Here is an 18,487-nt window from a genome sequence, read left to right on the forward strand (position 1 = left end):
AAAGCTGCTCCCCTGTAGTGCGCCGGGGCTGGGACAATACCGCCTCCAGGCAGCTGGACAGGACCGTGGCTGTCTCCCCAAAAGAGACTCCAGACTGATCTGTGTTCCCAGTGCTTTTCCCACCTGCTGAGAACTAATCCCTTATCTCTCTGCTGGCCCCGAGGAACCCCAAACACCCCAGGCTTCCGAAAGGCTTTATCTCCTCTTTCCAGGAATTCGGCTCAGCCCCTCTGCTCTCTCCGAGGTGCCACTGAGCAGCTGCTGCCCAGCGCCCAGGCAGGCTAGCCCCCGGTCTCGTTTCCATGTTTCCAGCCTGCCTGGTGAGAGAGCCAGAGCTGCTGATTCTTCTCCCTCTCGCTCCCTGGGCTTCTGTCTCACAATTAGAAAAACCAAACCGTTTGCGTTTGCGGAGCAAAGCAAAAATCCCACTTTACTAACAGCTGCTCCCAGCCAGGGGCAGGAGGCAAGGGGAGAGGGAATTCCTACTTTTGCAATAAATTGTATGCAAATAAGTTCTTTTCCTGGCAGAGAGCAGGGAGTGAGTGCGTCTTTCATGAGCTAACCCTGTTCCGCTGGGAGGGCTGTTCCTTTAATTCACCAACTGAAAAAGTGGGAAAGGATGTCTGGAGGCGAGGCGTCCCATTACAGAGGAAGGAGCTGGCTATATAAGCCAGCCAAAGCTGGCCGCACTGGCCACAGCCTGCCTACTGTCACAAGCTCTCCCGCGTGCGCAGACACACACCCCCGCCTGTCCACACAAAGACAGCAGGCTCGGGGTGACACTGGGGCAGCGCACCGGGAGCCCCGCTGCTCACATCCAGGTACTTATTCCATGGAGCTGGTTCACTCAAGGATCTAGGTCTTTCCTAACTCCAAAAAGGTAAGTCTGTTTCATCCCATTTCCAAAGATGTGAGACACTGTTTGCATTTCCGGGACCAAATAGGTTGTGGTGTCCTAATTCTGAAACTTTTGCTTTATCTTGGCTGCTGGCAAAATGGGGTATTTGCTGTGATCGGATGCACCTTGACTTGTTTTCTACTTGCCCCCTTCCAGTCTCGTAGATTTCTGTCTGCTTGTTTTAGTTCTATGAATAGTTCCACGTGCAAGGAACTTTTTAGGAAGTTTTTATCTCTGTCCTTCTTCTGAGGGAAAGTAAGAATTTACTCTTAACTCCCTACCTGGCTGATTCACCTGTGAATTTTTGTGTGAGGGTTAAGGAAGTAGAGTTTGAAAGTGGAGTTTGCGCATGGCCTTACTTTGGGGTGGGTTGGGGGAGATTGATAGATGATGGTAGAAGAACAATAAAATTTTACATCTCAACAGCCTTTACCTTACAGTTTACAAAGAGTTGTGTATCCATCCTTGTGTTCCACAATAGCCACCTTGTAGTCAGACATGGAAAGGGATGAGGGCTGGGGGACAGAACAGAGAAGGTAACTCCTAGGGCCAGGTGGAAAAGTGCAGACGAGGAGACGGGAGTGGTGGACACTGGCTTCTGTTCTGAAGGGCCGGGGGACTCCCCAGGGATGCCTCCTGAGTCATTGATCCCTGGGCTGGGTACCTGGGCATGTTTGGGGTGCTAGAGCCAGCAGTACCCCGTATTTTTCTAGAATCACCTCTCCTTCCTCATCTCTCATCGCAGAAAGCCCTGAGAAACAACTGCCTCTAGGGATGGGAAGCACACCTCCCCTGGCCGACGGTGGAAGGAACGGAGGGGTTTCTTGTTCCCAGCCGTGCTGTAAGGGGATTAGGAACTTGGGTTTTGAGGCCAGGGATCCTTTTAGTGTCCCCACCACCAACACACATATGACCCTGATGAAAATATGTGACCTCTTCGAGCCTCAGTTTTCACTTCTCTAAAATGGGGACAATAACTTCTTTTGTCATTATGAGAACACGAAATATAAAGAGATTGGAAGAGCGAGGGCTCAAGAACTGGAAGTCTGGGTAGTCGCTGTCATTGCCCCAAACTGCTACCACTTTGGAAGTTAAAAGAGGCACTTAGCCAATCTTGGATTGTTTCTTCTGTGTTCCTCACCCCCCATACCCCCGCTCCTTGTCTTTTTATCTCACCAGGTCTGAGGGCATCTCACTATCTGGCAGGTCAGATTCTTGGCTGTATTTTACAAGCTGGAGGTTATGTCAGCACAGGTTGCGAGAAAAGGGAGAAGCCTGGGTTGGGTGTAAATGTTTGAGTTTGGGCATTTGCAGATTCTGAAGCTGTCGGCTATAAAGTACCATGCTGCCGGGGGACTCTTTGGAAATGCCTTCCGTCCAGAGGGAGAGCTGGACAGGGAGCCCCATTTGAAGAATGAACGCCTCTTTTTCATGTTTTTGTGGACCCTTTCCTCCTTTTTTATGGAGTTTTCCCATATATGCTTTAGAAATAAAACCTGCTGCTCACCCCAGCCAGCTTCCTGCCTCGTCCTGCAGTGTGGCAAGGCCAACTCAGGAGTGGGGAGAGCTTTGTTCGGGGCTATTGAAAGCTGTGAAATGTTTGCTAGCCTTGTGTGCACCCAGCCCTTGGAAGGAGATGGAAGTGAGTGTGCTCTGAACCTGTGCATTGCAGGGAGGTGATGGCATTTGGGGAAAGAAAGTGAATATGAGTATTCTCTGATTTGCTCAAACCATGTGAATTAGATAAGGATTGAGAGGGGGGTTGCCAAACTCTACAGTTGTTAAAGATTATTTTTTTCTATGCTTTGCAAAACCTAGCTTCCTTATCTCGTCTCCCAGTAACTGCCTCCCCCGCCCAAAGTGACCAACTTTCCTGCCGGCAGCTTTGTCACCCATATAAAGAGGATGACCATCTATAGCTCATAGGGTGCCTGTGACCCTCAAGTGAGATAACATGTATATCAAACTTCGCACAGAACCTGGCACGTACTAGGAGCTCAATAAATAGAGATTTTCCTTGGTTTTCCTGCTTATCAATTTACTAGGACTTATCCAAGATTAATGTTCTAAGACAGTGGTTTTCAAAGTTACTTTTAGCAGTGGAAATATTCATTAAATGAAATGGAAATGAATTGGCAATACCCTAATATATGGCAGGTAAATGTGGGCCCGATTTGATTGAAGCAGGGGCTGGAGGGTTCTAAAACTCACCCCAGAGCTCTCAGTCGCTGGGACATTTCCCCAGAATCCTGAACACACAAAACACAGTTAAAAATCATGAAGCCCGGTGGTGTGCGTTCAGGCTGCAATTCTGCACTTTGACAAGGATTTGTGCCCCCTCCATGTCCAGTGGAAGTCCGAGCAATTTCCCAAGTAGTACGGTAGACAGACATATACGTGGGGAGTTTAAAATGCTTAGCAAAGGATGATTCTTCTAATTAATTGTAATGATAGCAATAGACAAATCACACGGAGAACCCACGCTCTAAATCTCTGTATACCTCATCTTACTGAATAGCCACAGGTCTCTGAGAAAGGGACCGAACCTATCCGACAAAGGCTGAAAAGCAGAGAGAATGAGTAACAGAACTCAGAGGGATGGAGCCGGTTTTCAGACCCAGGTCCCCGTGACCCCCAAATCAGAGCCCATTCCGCCGCGCTCCTGAATGCTGCCGCTTCGTGAACTGCCTTTAGAAGGAAGAAAACGTTCTTTCTCACTAAATCCGCCCCTCCAGCCAGACTGTGGCCACCCCTAAATGCAGCGGTAGCCTGATCATATAACCAGAATGGAATTTGGAAAGGGAATTCAAGCTGTCGGAATGAAAAACATATCCCCCTTAATCTTACCCTTTCTAATGCTCACAATGGTCTATGAACACCTATTCTCTCCTTCCCCCCGGATTTCTACAAATAGCCATCTTTTCTTATAGGAAAAAATATCCAGCTGGCTTAATACATAAGTCATGCTGTAGTCACGGCAGTTTGAAATGCAGGGAGTAGGGAACAAACATTTAGCTGATTCAATACACGACCCCTCTGTGATGATAATACACACACACACACACACACACACACACACACACTCAAAATAGTTAATGTGGAAGGTTAACTACATATCACATATGTGATAGGATGGTTTGCCTATGGTTTCTCATCAAATTCTCACTCTCACACTGCAAGTTATAAATTACTAGCCCCATTTTATGGCCAGAGAAATCAAGGCCCAAGGAGGTGAAATGATGCGTCTGAGGATTTCCATAAGAGGGAAGCAGAGTTGGCTTTGAACCCAAACTTGTGGACCAGAACCCTACTCTTCTTTCCCTTATGCTGCATCGTCTCCTGATGTCAAGCTGGGCGGACCTCTATGGGACCTTGAACGATGTCTTTCGGTGGCTGGGCGAGATGGCAGAGAAGCCCTCAGCTGGCATTGGTGTCTATTGATTTTGCAGAATAGCCCTGCGTATATCACTTTTCATGGTGCTCAGAAAAGGTCAGCTCATGGTGGCAAAATTCTCTGCCTGGAAACAGAAACGTTCAAATTTCAAGCCCCGAGAGAGAGAAGAATGACACTAGAGGCAGCAGTCAGGTCGTTACTGCTGAGTTTCATGCCACCCTTGGCCGAGCTTGACAGGTGGGAGCTCTGACTGGGAAAGCAGGGCTGTACCTGTGCCTGCACCCTCTCTGAGAGCCAGGTGAATGGAGCATCTGGTTTTAAAAGAGCTGATTGGGAGATAAATTGAAATCAGTGTGCCCAGCCTCGGGGCAGTGAATCCCAGGATTGCCAGGAAATGGTTGTAAACTCTGAGCCACAAGTGCCCCTGGGCTATGGTTCAATCACTTCTCACTTTAACATCACAGGGAATCCCCTTGAATTTAATCCCAGGCTAGTACGAACACCTTCAACATGTGGGAAACATTAGATGAAGCCTCCTTTCCAAGAAGGAAACCCCTCCAAACTCCTGCAAACTATAGGCAATAATTCCATCCGAGACAAAGAGCGGTGGCCTTACCTACCATAAGGGGTTCTACACACCCTATGACCTTCTCAGTAGAGGAGAAAAGCCTATGCGCCTACCTGATTCTAACCCTGGTAACCAGACTATTTTTTTCAGTTATGCCCTGAAGCCTTGTTCTGTTTCCTCCTCTGTTGTCTCATTTTTCCCGCCTCTCCTTAACTTTAGCAACAACCTAAGTTCAATACTTCATCACTCCCTCTGACCCTCCATCACGGAAAAAAATTCAAATGCCCACATTGAAAGCAGATTGTGAATGGAAAATCCCTTCCATGTGTATTTTTAGTCTATTTGTGAGTGAAAATGAAAAAAAATCATTTCATGCCAAGTTGTCTCAGATTTTTTTTTGAAATATCCTGAAATTCACAGGCCCTTAATTATGCAGCTATGGTAACTCAAATAGCTTTGGTTGGTCCTTGAACTTCCCCTATGTCAACAGCCAGAGATATTTCATAAACTCTGAAAGCAGACAGCTTGTTTCAGAATTAACCACTGACCAACTCTTACCCTGGAGGAGGTGAGTTGGCTGCTACTGAATTCTACATGAACGTGTCTAAAACGTTTTTCAGGGAGGGGCTGATGGCAATAACTAATATTTACTGAGTACTCTACAGGCATTATGCCATTTAATCAGCAACAATTGCTTCCAGCAAGTGTAACTGCCCCCCGAATTCAAACCTAGGGGACCTAGGGCTGGAAAAGTTTAAGTAGCTTCCCCAAGGCCGCTCAGAGGGTGATTGCCGGAGCCAGAACTCAAACCCACTTCCAAGACCTGAGCAAGTGGTTATAACTGTCACACTCCACACTGAAATTCTGTTCATCTCTGACAACAGATGGGGCTGGACAGAGCAGAGCCCAGAAAGAGTCAGAGGCGTGTCTTTCAGACCCTAGTGTTATATCCAGCAGGTGGCCACTGCAGCTCTCTCCAACTTGCTCCTTCAGGGCCCACTTCCTGCAGAAACTGTAATTAAATAAGTAGTGTATGATTTCAAGTGTACTATGTTTCCCCTACTGGGCTGGAAGCTGCAGGAGGGTGAAGCCCTCCTGCCAGCCTGAGACGTGAAGCATGGACGCACACATAAGCAAGTGCTTGCCCTGCAGACGGGCATACACACCTCTCTGACAGTTCCTGCAGAGGCTCTGTGCTTCCCCCCACTGACCTCGGCACATCATAACTGCGCCGACGATGTACTCCCCTGCCCCACCTGACTGTACGCCACTGAGGCCAAGACCATCAGTGAGGCAGGAACCCTGTGTGCTGGAGCTCATTCTCCCCAGAGGTTAGCTACCTGCTGGCAGGTATCAGGTCCTCAGAAAGGTATTGTTGAAGAAACTCTGCTGTTCTAATGGAAATGAACAATAGCGCAACACCGCTTGGCTTTTGAACTGTGTCCTATGGTGAATGAAGCATTTTCACGTGCCAGATTTTTTTTTTTTTTTTTTTTGCGGTACGCGGGCCTCTCACTGTTGTGGCCTCTCCCGTTGCGGAGCACAGGCTCCGGACGCGCAGGCTCAGCGGCCATGGCTCACGGGCCCAGCCGCTCCGCTGCATGTGGGATCTTCCCAGACCGGGGCACGAACCCGTGTCCCCTGCATCGGCAGGCGGACTCTCAACCACTGCGCCACCAGGGAAGCCCCCTAGATAGTTTGAATAAAGCAAGATTCTAATGAATTTATAAATGTATAAAATAACTTCTCTGTGCATCACTCTCAGATTTTCCCAGCAACCAAATATTATTTCACAGTTAAGTAAACTGAGGCCACAAAAGGTTGTCAGTTGCACAAAGCAGAAAGTGGTGGCATTGGGATTCCTCTCCAGGCACTCCCAAAGCTGCCTGACTCCCAGAACTGTACTTCCTCCGCTGTGTCATTGGGTATTCAGGTATTATTCCCATTTTCCAGATGAGAAAAGAGGTTAGAGGTAGCAGGCTACTTGCTAGAGGAAGAGTCACATTTTCAAAGGGTGGTTCAGTAGAAAGGGTGATGCTTAACACAAATACGAGAACTGCCAGTGATAGACATTAGGCAAGGGGATGCTTCGGAGAGCTTAAATTTAACCACCCAGGGATGTGTTCCGGGTAAAATATTTGGTAGGTAGAAAAAAAGATGGCAGACTGAATATTGAGTGCAAGTCAGTATATTTTGGTTGAAAGCTCTATGCCTACGGATGCCACCCAGGGAAAGCCTGGCTGATAGCAGTGCCCTGGGGAACTCTGCTAGGCACTTCATGCAATATGCACACGCGTAACCTCACTGCTGAAGCGACACACCACAGCCAGCGCAACAGAACCTAGAGCAGCACGGAACTCCCTGCCAGCCGGAGACCCTCAGGAACACTGCACCCAGGGTAGGCACCCAGATACAAAACAACAACAACAACAACAACAATAATAAAGCCCATGAGTACAACCAGACGAGGAAGCCATGACTTTCCACCTAGGGAAGAGACGTCCAGTAGAGGCAAATACCTAAGCAGCTCCCCCTGCTGGGGAGGTGGCTCATGGTGGGCAGAGACACCTTTAGTGCTGCCCCCAAGCAAGGGGCCTGCTCTCCGAGGCACTTATGCCCTGGGTCCTGGGATGGTCACACAGAGGTAGCTCTATGCGGAGATGTCACAGAAGAATGCTCCAATTTATAGGTAGGGTGTTTAAAAAAAATTCCCTTCAACCCATAGAACGTTGAAACTGAAAGGGCTCATTGGTAACCTCCAAGCCAGGGGCTTGGAGACTAGACTTAAAAGGCTCTTCCGAGATATTAGGGGGCTGCCATGGAGAGATGGGGAGGCCAAGCACTCAACCTCATTTCAACTAAAGCCCCTCCTCTTTTATCTGTTTTATGCACTGAGCCTCCTCGTGAAATATCATATGATGAAAGTTCTGCGGCCAAAAAAAAATAAAAAATAAAAAGTTTTGGAAACCGCTGGCCTAGTTTATCTTCCCTCATTTTAAAAATGGTGAAACGGAGACACGGAGAAGGGAAAAAAAAAGTCCTTCTAAGATCTCATGCCATTTGGCAACAGGGTCAGCACTGAGTCCTAGGTCTTCTCTTGTGCTCTTAGAAGATGGGGGCAGTGTAAAAAATATCAGAGTTAGTACATTCTTTAGAAAGGAAAAATTAGCAGATTTTTATTCTCTTAACAGCTTTAGCACACATGAACTGAGCCAAGGAGTCCTCTGTATTAGCGATCTATCGTTGCACAACAAATTCCCACAAAACTTGGATCATTTAGAACAACACACGTTAATTACCCTACAGTTTCTGTAGGTCAGGATTCCAAGCACAGCTTAGATGGATGTCCTGCTTCATGTTCTCTCATGAGGCTACAGTCACAGAGTTGGCCAGGATTGGGGTCTCATCTGAAGGCTCAACAGGGGAATGATTAGCTTCCAAGCTCACTTGTGTGGTTGTTGGCTGGATTCAATTCCTTGCTGGCTGTTGGCCTGAGGCCACCCTCAGTTTATTGCCACATGGGCCTCTCCAACATAGCCATTTGCTTCATCAAAACCAGAGAGAGAGAGAGAGAGAGAGAGAGAGAGCTTGCAAACAAGACAGATATCACTATCTTGAGTAGCCTGATGGTGGACGTGACATCCCATTGCCTTAGCCGTATTCTATTGGGAAGAAGCAAGCCTCTGAGCCATCCCACACTCAAGGAGAAGGAATTACACAAAGATGTGACCATCAGGAGGTAGGATCGGTGGCGCCAATCTTAGAATTTGCCTGCTATTGCCTCCAGCACTCCACTGTCACGGATTCTGACAACTTCTTATCAATCAGTTCATCCAACCCAACTGCACTCGTACTGATTAGCAGTTGGTACTTATGGCAACCACTAGGGTGGACTGTGTCTTATTTAAGCTTCCTATCCATTTATGAGGTGGAGCCAGGTATCTTGCATTAGATGTCATAGTTCACTGGGGAGCCATGATTCCTCTTGAATATAACCCCAGAGTAGGATCTTCCAAGGCAATGACTTCAAATGTATTTTATTCAAGGGCAAGACAATTCAAAGGGACCAACCTGAAACTCATCCATTGTTCCCCCCTCCACAACCTATTCCTCTCTTAGCAGATATTATAATGAAGACGACGCTCTAGGATTAATTCCCTCTCCTTTTCCAACTTTTGGTTACTACCTCATCATACACCAAACCTGCGGACTCTACTGCCTTGACAAGTAAAACAGTTCACTGCCTCTCACCCTCCCTATCATCAGGCTAGTTCAGGCTGCGGCATCTCACAGATGGACCACTGCAACAGTTTCCCCACTACTCCCCATCCACCAGCCTTCCCTTCCAATCTGTCCCTCAATGTTGGGTTGTAGGAATCAACATTCCTAGGCATAAAGTTTTCCAAATGGTTCTCTTTTGGCCATAGGAAGAATTCAAATCCCCAGCCGGGCACTCAGTTTTCTCCATGATCTGGCCCTGGTCTCCAAACAGACCTTGTAACTTCAGCTCTCACTCATGCTTTCCACACCAACCACTTCATGCTTTTTATGCCCTTCCAAACGCCATTCCTTTCTTCCTAGAATGTCTTTCCCTGTGGATCTACCTCCTGCAGCAGAGTAGATGGCCCTTCATGTCACCCCTTCCCACCCCGTGTGTCTCTCTCTCATCACTTCATCATTCTAGAATTGCCTGTCTGCTCACAGGTCAACTCCTCCTGCCAATAAAGATTTAAAAAGGAGAATTTGTATCTAGTTTACCTAAAATCAAGTACAACTGGAATAAAACCCATTGTCTTCAACCACGGGCAGGAGTCCTTGCTGTGTCCCAGATTTGGACTTACCCTTCCTCAACAGAGTTTGTTCAGAAAGCCCAGAACTTGACATTGTTTTCATGCTTAGCCCTCTAGGCTCTCAGCTGTGCAGAGTGCTGTCATAACGCGTGACGGGGAAAGGCAGCCCAGCCCTGAGACAGGAAACCATCTCAGGATGCAGACTTCAAGGAATGCCCTTACTTTCAGAGGTGGCCCCTAGGATCAAAGTTTGAACTGCCTGGAATTTTGAAAAACCAGTACCAAGGACAGAGGAGGCCCGTCTGGGGAATTTGAGGCTGAGTCACATGAGACAGCGGAAAATCTGGCAGTTATAACACAGATCTGTCTACAACTAGTGGGAGGAAGGAGAGGGTAAAGGAGGGATGAAGATAAGGGGTTCTCTACCTTAGGGCACGGAGAAATTCACAGCCCAGGAAAAGGATTGCGTAATGGCTAAGAGTGTGGCTCTGCCATCAGAAAGCTCTGGGCTTGAGAGCTTGCTGTTTGCTCTAAGCCTCATTTTCTTCATCTGTATTAAAGGCAAAATAGTAACACCTACTCCATAAGGCTGTCGGGATGATTCAATAACACAGTGCAAGTGCATTGCTTCGCACAGAAATGCACTCCATATCAGTGTTCTATTGTTATTGCTGCTGTTGTTATCTGTTGTTGAAGTAGTTCTTGGCAATAAGACTCCACTAGAGAAGCAGTTCCCAAAAGTGTGTCCTGTGGAACAGCCTTCCCATGAGATGCACCTAAAAAAGTGTTCGGTGGCTAAAAGAGTGGAGAACACTTGATACTGTCCTGTTCTTGGAGATTCATAGCTCATATGCTCACTCAATATGTAATTCTAAGGGCTAGAGATACAATGGAAAACAAGGCATGCAAGGCCCTTTTATTCATGGAGCTTAACGGTGAAAGAGGTAGACAACAAAAAAGGAATCAAACTTAGAATACAATCTCCGGTAGATACTTGCTAAGAAGAAATCTAAAACGAGGTAAGGGATCGGTCAATGGCTGGTGGTGAGGGGGGTGCTCTTTTAATTAGGATGAGACATGGAGATGACCTTTGAGCAGAGATCTGAATGAAATGAGGAAATGAGCTCGGTAGGGAGCGGTGGGGAGTTAGGATTTTATTCGGAGTGTGATTAGAAGCCAATGGGAGATTTGACGTAGAAGAGTACGTGATCTGAGAAATCCTACAGCAGTTAGTGTTCAGCTTTGTTTAATCCAGTAGCCTCAAACTTATTTGAACACAAACACCCTTGTCCACAGAACATCTACCTAAGAACGTCTTGGAACACAGTCTGGTAAATTCTGCACTGGAGCACAAGGCTTCATAGATTTTAAAAGGACTGTAAATTTGCTCTCTAGATCTATGGTAAAAAGCCAGGCAAACCATTTGAGCTGAAATGGGCGTGCCCAGAGTGGGAAAACCTAGCTCCAGAGGTAGAGACAAGGAGAGCGTCACCCTAATTAGCAGCTCTTTTTGGCTAAGATGATCAGTGAGCACAGCCAGTCTTCAGCAGACTCTGGAACTCCATCTCGGGCCAAATAAAACTTGCCAACATCTGCCTAGAATCTAATAAGCATTTGAAAACAATATACCTTGGCTAAAGCATGCTCCAAGGGGGGAGTGTATGAAACTGGAGGTCCAGCCAGAGGCTCTGGGAGAAAGACAGAGGTCAAATATTTCTGCACTTACACGTGGACAGCCACCATGTGTAAGTGCAGCTCTGGGAAATGGAAGCTGAAGGAGTCTGCTCTCTTTATCAAGAAGCGCTCGTTTTAGTTTTCACCTTATATGAACTGCGGGAAGTTGCTTGGTGAGTCACCCCAGCGTAGTAGTTTAGAGCACACATTTTAGAGTCACAAATCAGGGTCCAAAAGCTGCCTTTGCCTCTTACGTCAGTCGCAGAACCTCCCTGAGTCTAGATTTAACTTCCAGATGGGCATAATGATACCTGTTGTCATGACAAATGACAAGATAAATGAAAACATGTATAAAAAAGCATCTGGCATAAGGCTTGGCACTAAATAGGTATGCAGTAGGCTTTCAACAAAATGTTACTTTCCTTCCTGTCCATTTCAATCTGTATTTGCTTTTATAATAAGGTCATCATTTATTAACTAACTGCTATATTCCAGCAAGTGTCAGCAAACCATGGGGTGGCAGCCTATTTTTGTAAATAAAGTTTTATTGGAACACATCCATGCTCATTCATTTATGTCATGTTTAGGGCTACTTTATCTACTATTGTAGAATTGAATGGTTGTGACAGACCATCTGGCTGCAAAGCCAAACGTATTTACTGTCTGGTCACTTAAGAAAAAGTTTACTGACTCCTACAAGTCAGTGTGTTAAATTTATGTATGTAATTTCCAATCATCACAACCTAGCAAGTTGTATATTATTATACTTATATGTATGAAGAGATTGAAGCAGAAATAAAGGTTCATCTAGTAAGTCTTCCTCCAAAAACATGAAGTCAAACTCTATACCTAAAAGAAGCTTAGAAAAATGATAGAAAAGTTACTCATTTGTATGATTCAGCCTCGATTTGCTCCTGACTACCTCTGACTTTTATCACTCTCGGGCTAAATTTCTTGACTTTCCTGTCATATGCTGAACTATATGATCCTGTCTAGAAGGGATTCCCTCCCCCACCCCTGCTTCCTTATTTATTTGTTTGTTTGCTCATGTAAGTCCATTCTTTCAAAAATGAAAGTTGTAATTTCTAGACCCTCTAAAATGCTCTCATGTCTTAACTAATTTCTTGGAAGCCATACATTTCTATTTAGCATGAGGCCCAATTTTCCATAAAGGAGAGATTTTTAAGCTCCTCTGTCTGGTACTTCTCACTTTATCTCCCTCTCACTTACTCACTTTCTTTCTCTCCAGGCCAGACTCATGGAGAATAGGCTGTTTCCAGGGGCTTTATAGATTTGCCTGACACATAGATATTGTAGCACATGTGGCTCCGTGCCTTCCCTTCAAGTTCAAAACTGTAACTAAAACGGTTACGTGCACCCCAATGTCACCTTCCCAAGTGGTCCCATTTTAGGAATCCAATAACTCTCTTTATGTCAATGATGGTGGATGTCCTGCCGATGTTTATTGCATAAATATTAATTTTTTAAACTGAACAATGAATCTTGTTTCAAAAGATAACTTGGTATAGCAGGAAAAGCAAAGGGTTTGGAATTAGACTGGGTTCTTAATTCTGAGTCAAATGATCACTGACTAGGCAACTAATTTAACCATCCCAAGTCTTCAGTTCTCTTAACAGTAAAATAAAAACAGTGCTTCCTAACTCATAAGGTTGGTGTCAGAGTTAAATGGCATCCCTAAAGTTCCAGGCACACGATACATGTTCAACCATTTGCCTCACTCTTACTTTAAATTGCTAGGGAGGCTCCATCCTGGAACTTCACATTATCACAGACCAGTCATAGCTGGGTATACCATTACTCTCATCTAACATATAAGGAAATGAAAGAGGAAAGGGTCTAGGATTTCTTCCAAATCTGTACTTTGCTCATTGTGCGCCATCAAACCTAATCCTGTGACATACTTCAAACACAAGTTTGGGAAACACTATAAACTCTCCCTTTCTTGGAGATTTCGGATAAACACAAACATATTAAAGACCCTAGAAAATCCTGAAGTAACGAAAGCTGGGTAATTTGTTTGGTATAAATAACATCTGGTTCAAAATATCATTTTCCAAATATGTTGAATTAGTATCTCTTCCCCTTGCATTAATACAACATGTTGTAACTTACACCCTAGGAAAGGCTGCTTAAAGTTACCCAGCTAGGGCTTCCCTGGTGGCGCAGTGGTTGAGAGTCCACCTGCCGATGCAGGGGACACGGGTTCGTGCCAAGGTCCGGGAAGATACCACATGCCGCAGAGCGGCTGGGCCCGTGAGCCATGGCCGCTGAGCCTGCGCTTCCGGAGCCTGTGCTCCGCAACGGGAGAGGCCACAACAGTGAGAGGCCCGTGTACCGCAAAAAAAAAAAAAAAGTTACCCGGCTAAATTAAGCCCAAGGCAAGGGTTGAAAATAATCTCTAGTTTTCAGGCTCATGCGCAGCTTCTCCTGTTCTCTCTGTAAGTCATAAAGGTCTTTCATTGCCGATAGTCATTCCGGACCCTGATCACTGAGTCCTTCTGAAATTCGGCCTTTTAACTCAGTCATGCAAACGACTCCTTAACATCATTAAAGGATGGCAGCAAAGCCGATGGTTACGCATGGGGCATCCGATTCCTGAGTCAGTCCCCCCGAATTAAATTCCTGCTCCTCCTTTTCAGCTCTGTGACCTTGAGCTGTGCGAGCCTCCGTTTTCTCATTTGTAAACTGAGGGGAAAAGGTAGTTACCTCAGAGGTCTTGAAGAAGATTCAATAAGATAATCCACGTAAGATCCGTAAAGCAGTTCCCGGCACAGATGTGTTCAATCAATGTTAGTTATTATCGTAGCATTTAAATCGCCCCTTTTTGAGAAAGAAAAAGTAGACATTGAAAGTATGTTTGCCTTGCCTGGGGTCACACACATTAATTACTGGAGTAGTCTTAGCTTTCCCTGAGAGTCTAGTTTCCTGCTTCCAGTCTTAGAGGCATATTTTCATTTCAGGAGTCAACTTTCATCAAAATGTGTCAAACTTTATTGAAGTTGATTCATACAGGCTTTTATAACCGTCAGTGACTCCATCTGGCTCCCTCAGACCCAGGCATCAGTCAAGCCGCATTCCATCCATTTAAGTATCAGCACATTGGGTTGGAAAAGATTGCCAAAGCTATCTAGTCTTGCTGTACCAAACATCTGGCGCACATACCAACACTTCTGTACCCATAGCAGACACTGCGAATCCATCACAACGCCTTTTGCCTTGAGTCCAAACATGGCCACAGAATCCTTCTCAAAGCAGCTCCAGGGCTTCCCTGGTGGCGCAGTGGCTGAGAGTCCGCCTGCCGATGCAGGGAACGCGGGTTCGTGCCCCGGTCTGGGAAGATCCCACATGCCGCGGAGCGGCTGGGCCCGTGAGCCATGGCCGCTGAGCCTGCGCGTCCGGAGCCTGTGCTCCGCAACGGGAGAGGGCACAACAGTGAGAGGCCCGCGTACCGCAAAAAAAAAAAAAAAAAAGCAGCTCCAGGCAGCCATTAGCAGGTAATTGAAGTTGACACATAAACTGAAACTTGTCATCCCAAACCAATCCAACCTCTTAACCAATACTTGAGTGACCTCTACAATATTATTGTCTATTTTTAAAAAATATGTTCAATGTTGTAGAGCTTCCTGATAGGGGAGAGGAGGAGAAGGAAAAGGAGAGAGGAGGAGAATATATACTAACATCTGGGTAGCACTTATTATTAATATGCCAGGCATTGATAACTCCTTATCACATTCACCATCTCCAACAAATCTGGAAGGATCTCTATTTTACAGTTTAAAGAAGCCATAGTTCAGAAAAGTTGCAAGACTTTGTCCAAGGCTCCCAGCAGGTAAACAGGATTTGATTTCGGGTCTTCCTGACTCTAAGGACTATTTCTTCCCTCTTCCATCACAATGCCCCTTCTCTGGTTTTGGGTGGCTGATAACAGCTTCACAAAGGCCACCATGTCATACCGCCTTTTTCAGAAAATCTCTTTTTTTAGGGTTATGAGTCCATCTATAACCTGTCCTTCTTAGATAAATCTCTTTAATTTTTTAATATTGGTTCAAAAGTTCAAGAATCCATGTTCCAATACTTGTGAAAGAGTCAACTAGATTTCTTAAAATTCTGGATGAAGGCCGAAACAGAGGAGGTCATTGTTTCACTGGGAAATGAATTCAAATCTATTTTTGAAACAATTTTCCAGAATTTTACAGGAACCTATATTGTTGCCACTTGGTCAGGCCCACTTTTTTCTTTTCTTTTCTGTCTAGGCAAAGAAATAGAAGAGAGAAAGCAAGTGCTCTGCAGAATTTTTATTTCAAAAATTGAAACCAGACCACACCAGGGCAGTTTGTGGTCTGAATGTATCAGTGGATCTAGTCATGTTTCATCTGAGCTTTTCTTAGGTATACCCAACCACAAATATGAACCTCATTATTGTGTCTGGGTGGAAATACTTTATGGATTAAGATTTGTGGGCTTAATGTGGTTGGTAATGAAACGTATGTTTGAGGGATGGGAGGGAGGAAACCATGAAGCACTACCGATGCTTACGCCAAACACTAAAGAAAGAAACACTCAGTACTGCGCGGGGAGCGGGGGTGTTCTTAACATCAGCCACGTGACCGGGGTCTAAAATGAAACCCAAAATTAAGTTCAGCAGAAATAGTGCTGAATCAGCAATGGACCGCATGTCACTAGAACGAAAGGGACTCTAGAATTGAAGCCATAAACAGCTGCTTATGTTACAGGAGAATCCAAGGCCCCAAGAGTGGATGTGACTTGCCACAGTGGTTGGCAGAACTGTGGCTCATGACTCATCTTATAGCTCTTCAATCTATGGCATGTTCTACTCCATGGCCCCACGAGAGCCCCAAATCTCCAGGAGCTTAAAAATAAGTAATGAACATTCAGCATACAAAAGGAGAAAGAGAGTGACCTAAATTTAACAAACAAAAAACACTACAATGAAAGTGGAAGGATTCCTGACTGACAACCCAGGATGCTTCCCTTGCACTGAAACCAGAGTTTTACACTGACTAACTCACAGGCCTGGTGAAGTCCACCTCCTGCCAAAGGTCCAGCTGAGTATACTTCAGTCAGACACAAAGCTTGTCTCAAAGCAGACAGTACTGGGCTCTCAAGAACTCTTGGGGTGTTGACTAGAATCTCTTAGGAAGGAGTAAGTTCTGTCTTGGCCATTTTTGTAACCCCTGTGCTTATGGCATCTGGGACATAGTACAAACTCACTGAAGAGTTGAATGAGCAAAAATGAACTCATTCCAGGAGAGCGGCAATGACGAATTCCTTGACACATCTTGCCTTAGAAGAGATCACAGGAGAGTTAATTACATTAAGGCCATCATGAAAATAAGAGTATTTGTTCATTCATTAATTCCATGAATAATGAGCACCAGCTATATGTAAATTCAAATCAAAAAATATATTTAGCTTTATCTTATTCAAATATAAATATATTGTGCACTTACTATGATCAGGTTAGAGTGCTTGGTGTTGGGTATTAAGAGATGAATGACTCAGATATGGTTCCTGCCCTCGTGGAGCTTACAGTCTATATACAGCCTAACTATGTGAAGATGAACTGCTTACAGTTTAACGTAAATACAAGATAGAATTTGCTTATTGCTCTAAAAGAGGAAAATATACATACAGGATAAAACCGCCCCAAATCATTTTTAGAATGACATGTGATGAAAATAATATTAGATCAATACTCAGAGAATTCAGAAGAGGGACAAAGTTACCTGAGAAAACTTCCAATATATTTTTTTTTTTGAACTGTATGTTGAAGGACAGAGAGATTTGCCTGCTCAGATGGCAAAGGGGCTTTCTGAGGAGACTTCAAGGCATCTGGAACCCTTCCTCAATGATAACTGAGCTTTGACAGCTTCTCCAAGGTGTCTGTCAGCATGCTTCATCTCTAGAGCACTCACAGGATATCTGGCTTCTTAAGGTCCTAATTCCGGGGTACTGATAGTATTCCCTCTTGAGCCAAGTGTTTGGAAGTTATATAGACAGAGCTTGGGTCTGGTCTTGAATCATAACTCCTTTCCTTGGTCCTCCAGCACAAAAGGCTTTATAAGGTGGTGGCTCAGAACACTTACTTTGGACTCTGATAGACCTGCGTTCAAATCCTAACTCCACTACTTAATGGATATCTGAACTTGCACAAGCCACTTAATTATCCCATGCCTCGGTTTCCTCATCTTCAAAATAAGAATAAAGATACCATCTCATATCACTTTGTAAGAATTTAAAATTGAAGATTTAAAATGCTTAGCACAAGCTCTGACAATTAAGCACTGAATGAATGATAGGTAATGATGTCTTCATTACGTTTATTATCCTTGTTATTATTTCAATCTTTTCCTGATCTTCCAAGGCCTCTTCAATCAATATTTGGGGATCCTAAGCACTTCCTCCTCCAGGAAGCCCTCTGTGAACTTCCAAGCTCAGAGTGACACTTCTCTTAGTTCCTTCATTCAGACTAGCACTGCTACTGAACCTTGCTTGTGTATGTTCTAGTTTCTGAGATTTCTGGAAACAGAGAATAGGTCCTTACTCTGCCAAGTTTTCCCAACACACAGTACATAGTAAGTAAACAGCAGGTAGCTCTTGAAAGAACCTTAACATTTGTATGCCTGCTGTTGGCTTAGTGTGTGCAGGGACACTTAAGTATACCACAAATATTCAATCCACAATACATGGATTTAAAGTCAATTCTATTTTGTGACCTTTCCGGGGGAAACTGTAAGCTTTTTGATAATAGAGAACATGCTTATCCCCTTCATTTTTGTATCCCTTATGCTTAACTCAGGGCTTGGCATATGGTAGGTATTTAATAAATACGTACTGAAAAGATGCATAGTCGGATGATGGATGGATGGATGGTGGCAACTGAAGAAACCCTATAGCACAAAGAAATCTGGACATCTCTTAACACAGATGCTCTCCAAGATCCCATTGCTGATATTTCTTTCTAGGGACCAATACAATGACCACAGACTAAGAATTACTAGAAACCTTTCATATGCACTTATTGTTGAAGGCCTCGCAGTGGTTTCGGGGAAGAGATAAACCTTAATCAAATTCACTGACAAAAAAGGTAGGATATCTGGGTTTTAATATTTGCTTTACTA

The 18,487-nt window shown here is 44.9% G+C and overlaps 1 protein-coding gene across 4 annotated transcripts in view; it reads left to right on the forward strand.

Moving 5' to 3' along the window:
• Positions 1-674: 674 nt before the first annotated feature.
• Positions 675-18,487, forward strand: part of TNC (tenascin C) — a 93,582-nt gene continuing 75,769 nt past the window's right edge. For 2 of the 4 annotated variants that reach the window (XM_030858879.2, XM_030858881.2), the window contains exon 1: positions 675-880. The gene's annotated coding sequence lies outside the window, so the exon portion shown is untranslated. The remainder of the gene's footprint in view (positions 881-18,487) is intronic. The other 2 variants (XM_030858890.2, XM_030858893.2) reach the window with 1 other exon arrangement.

This window comes from Globicephala melas, chromosome 6, assembly GCF_963455315.2.
Source record: "Globicephala melas chromosome 6, mGloMel1.2, whole genome shotgun sequence".
Classification (NCBI taxonomy): Eukaryota; Metazoa; Chordata; class Mammalia; order Artiodactyla; family Delphinidae; genus Globicephala; species Globicephala melas.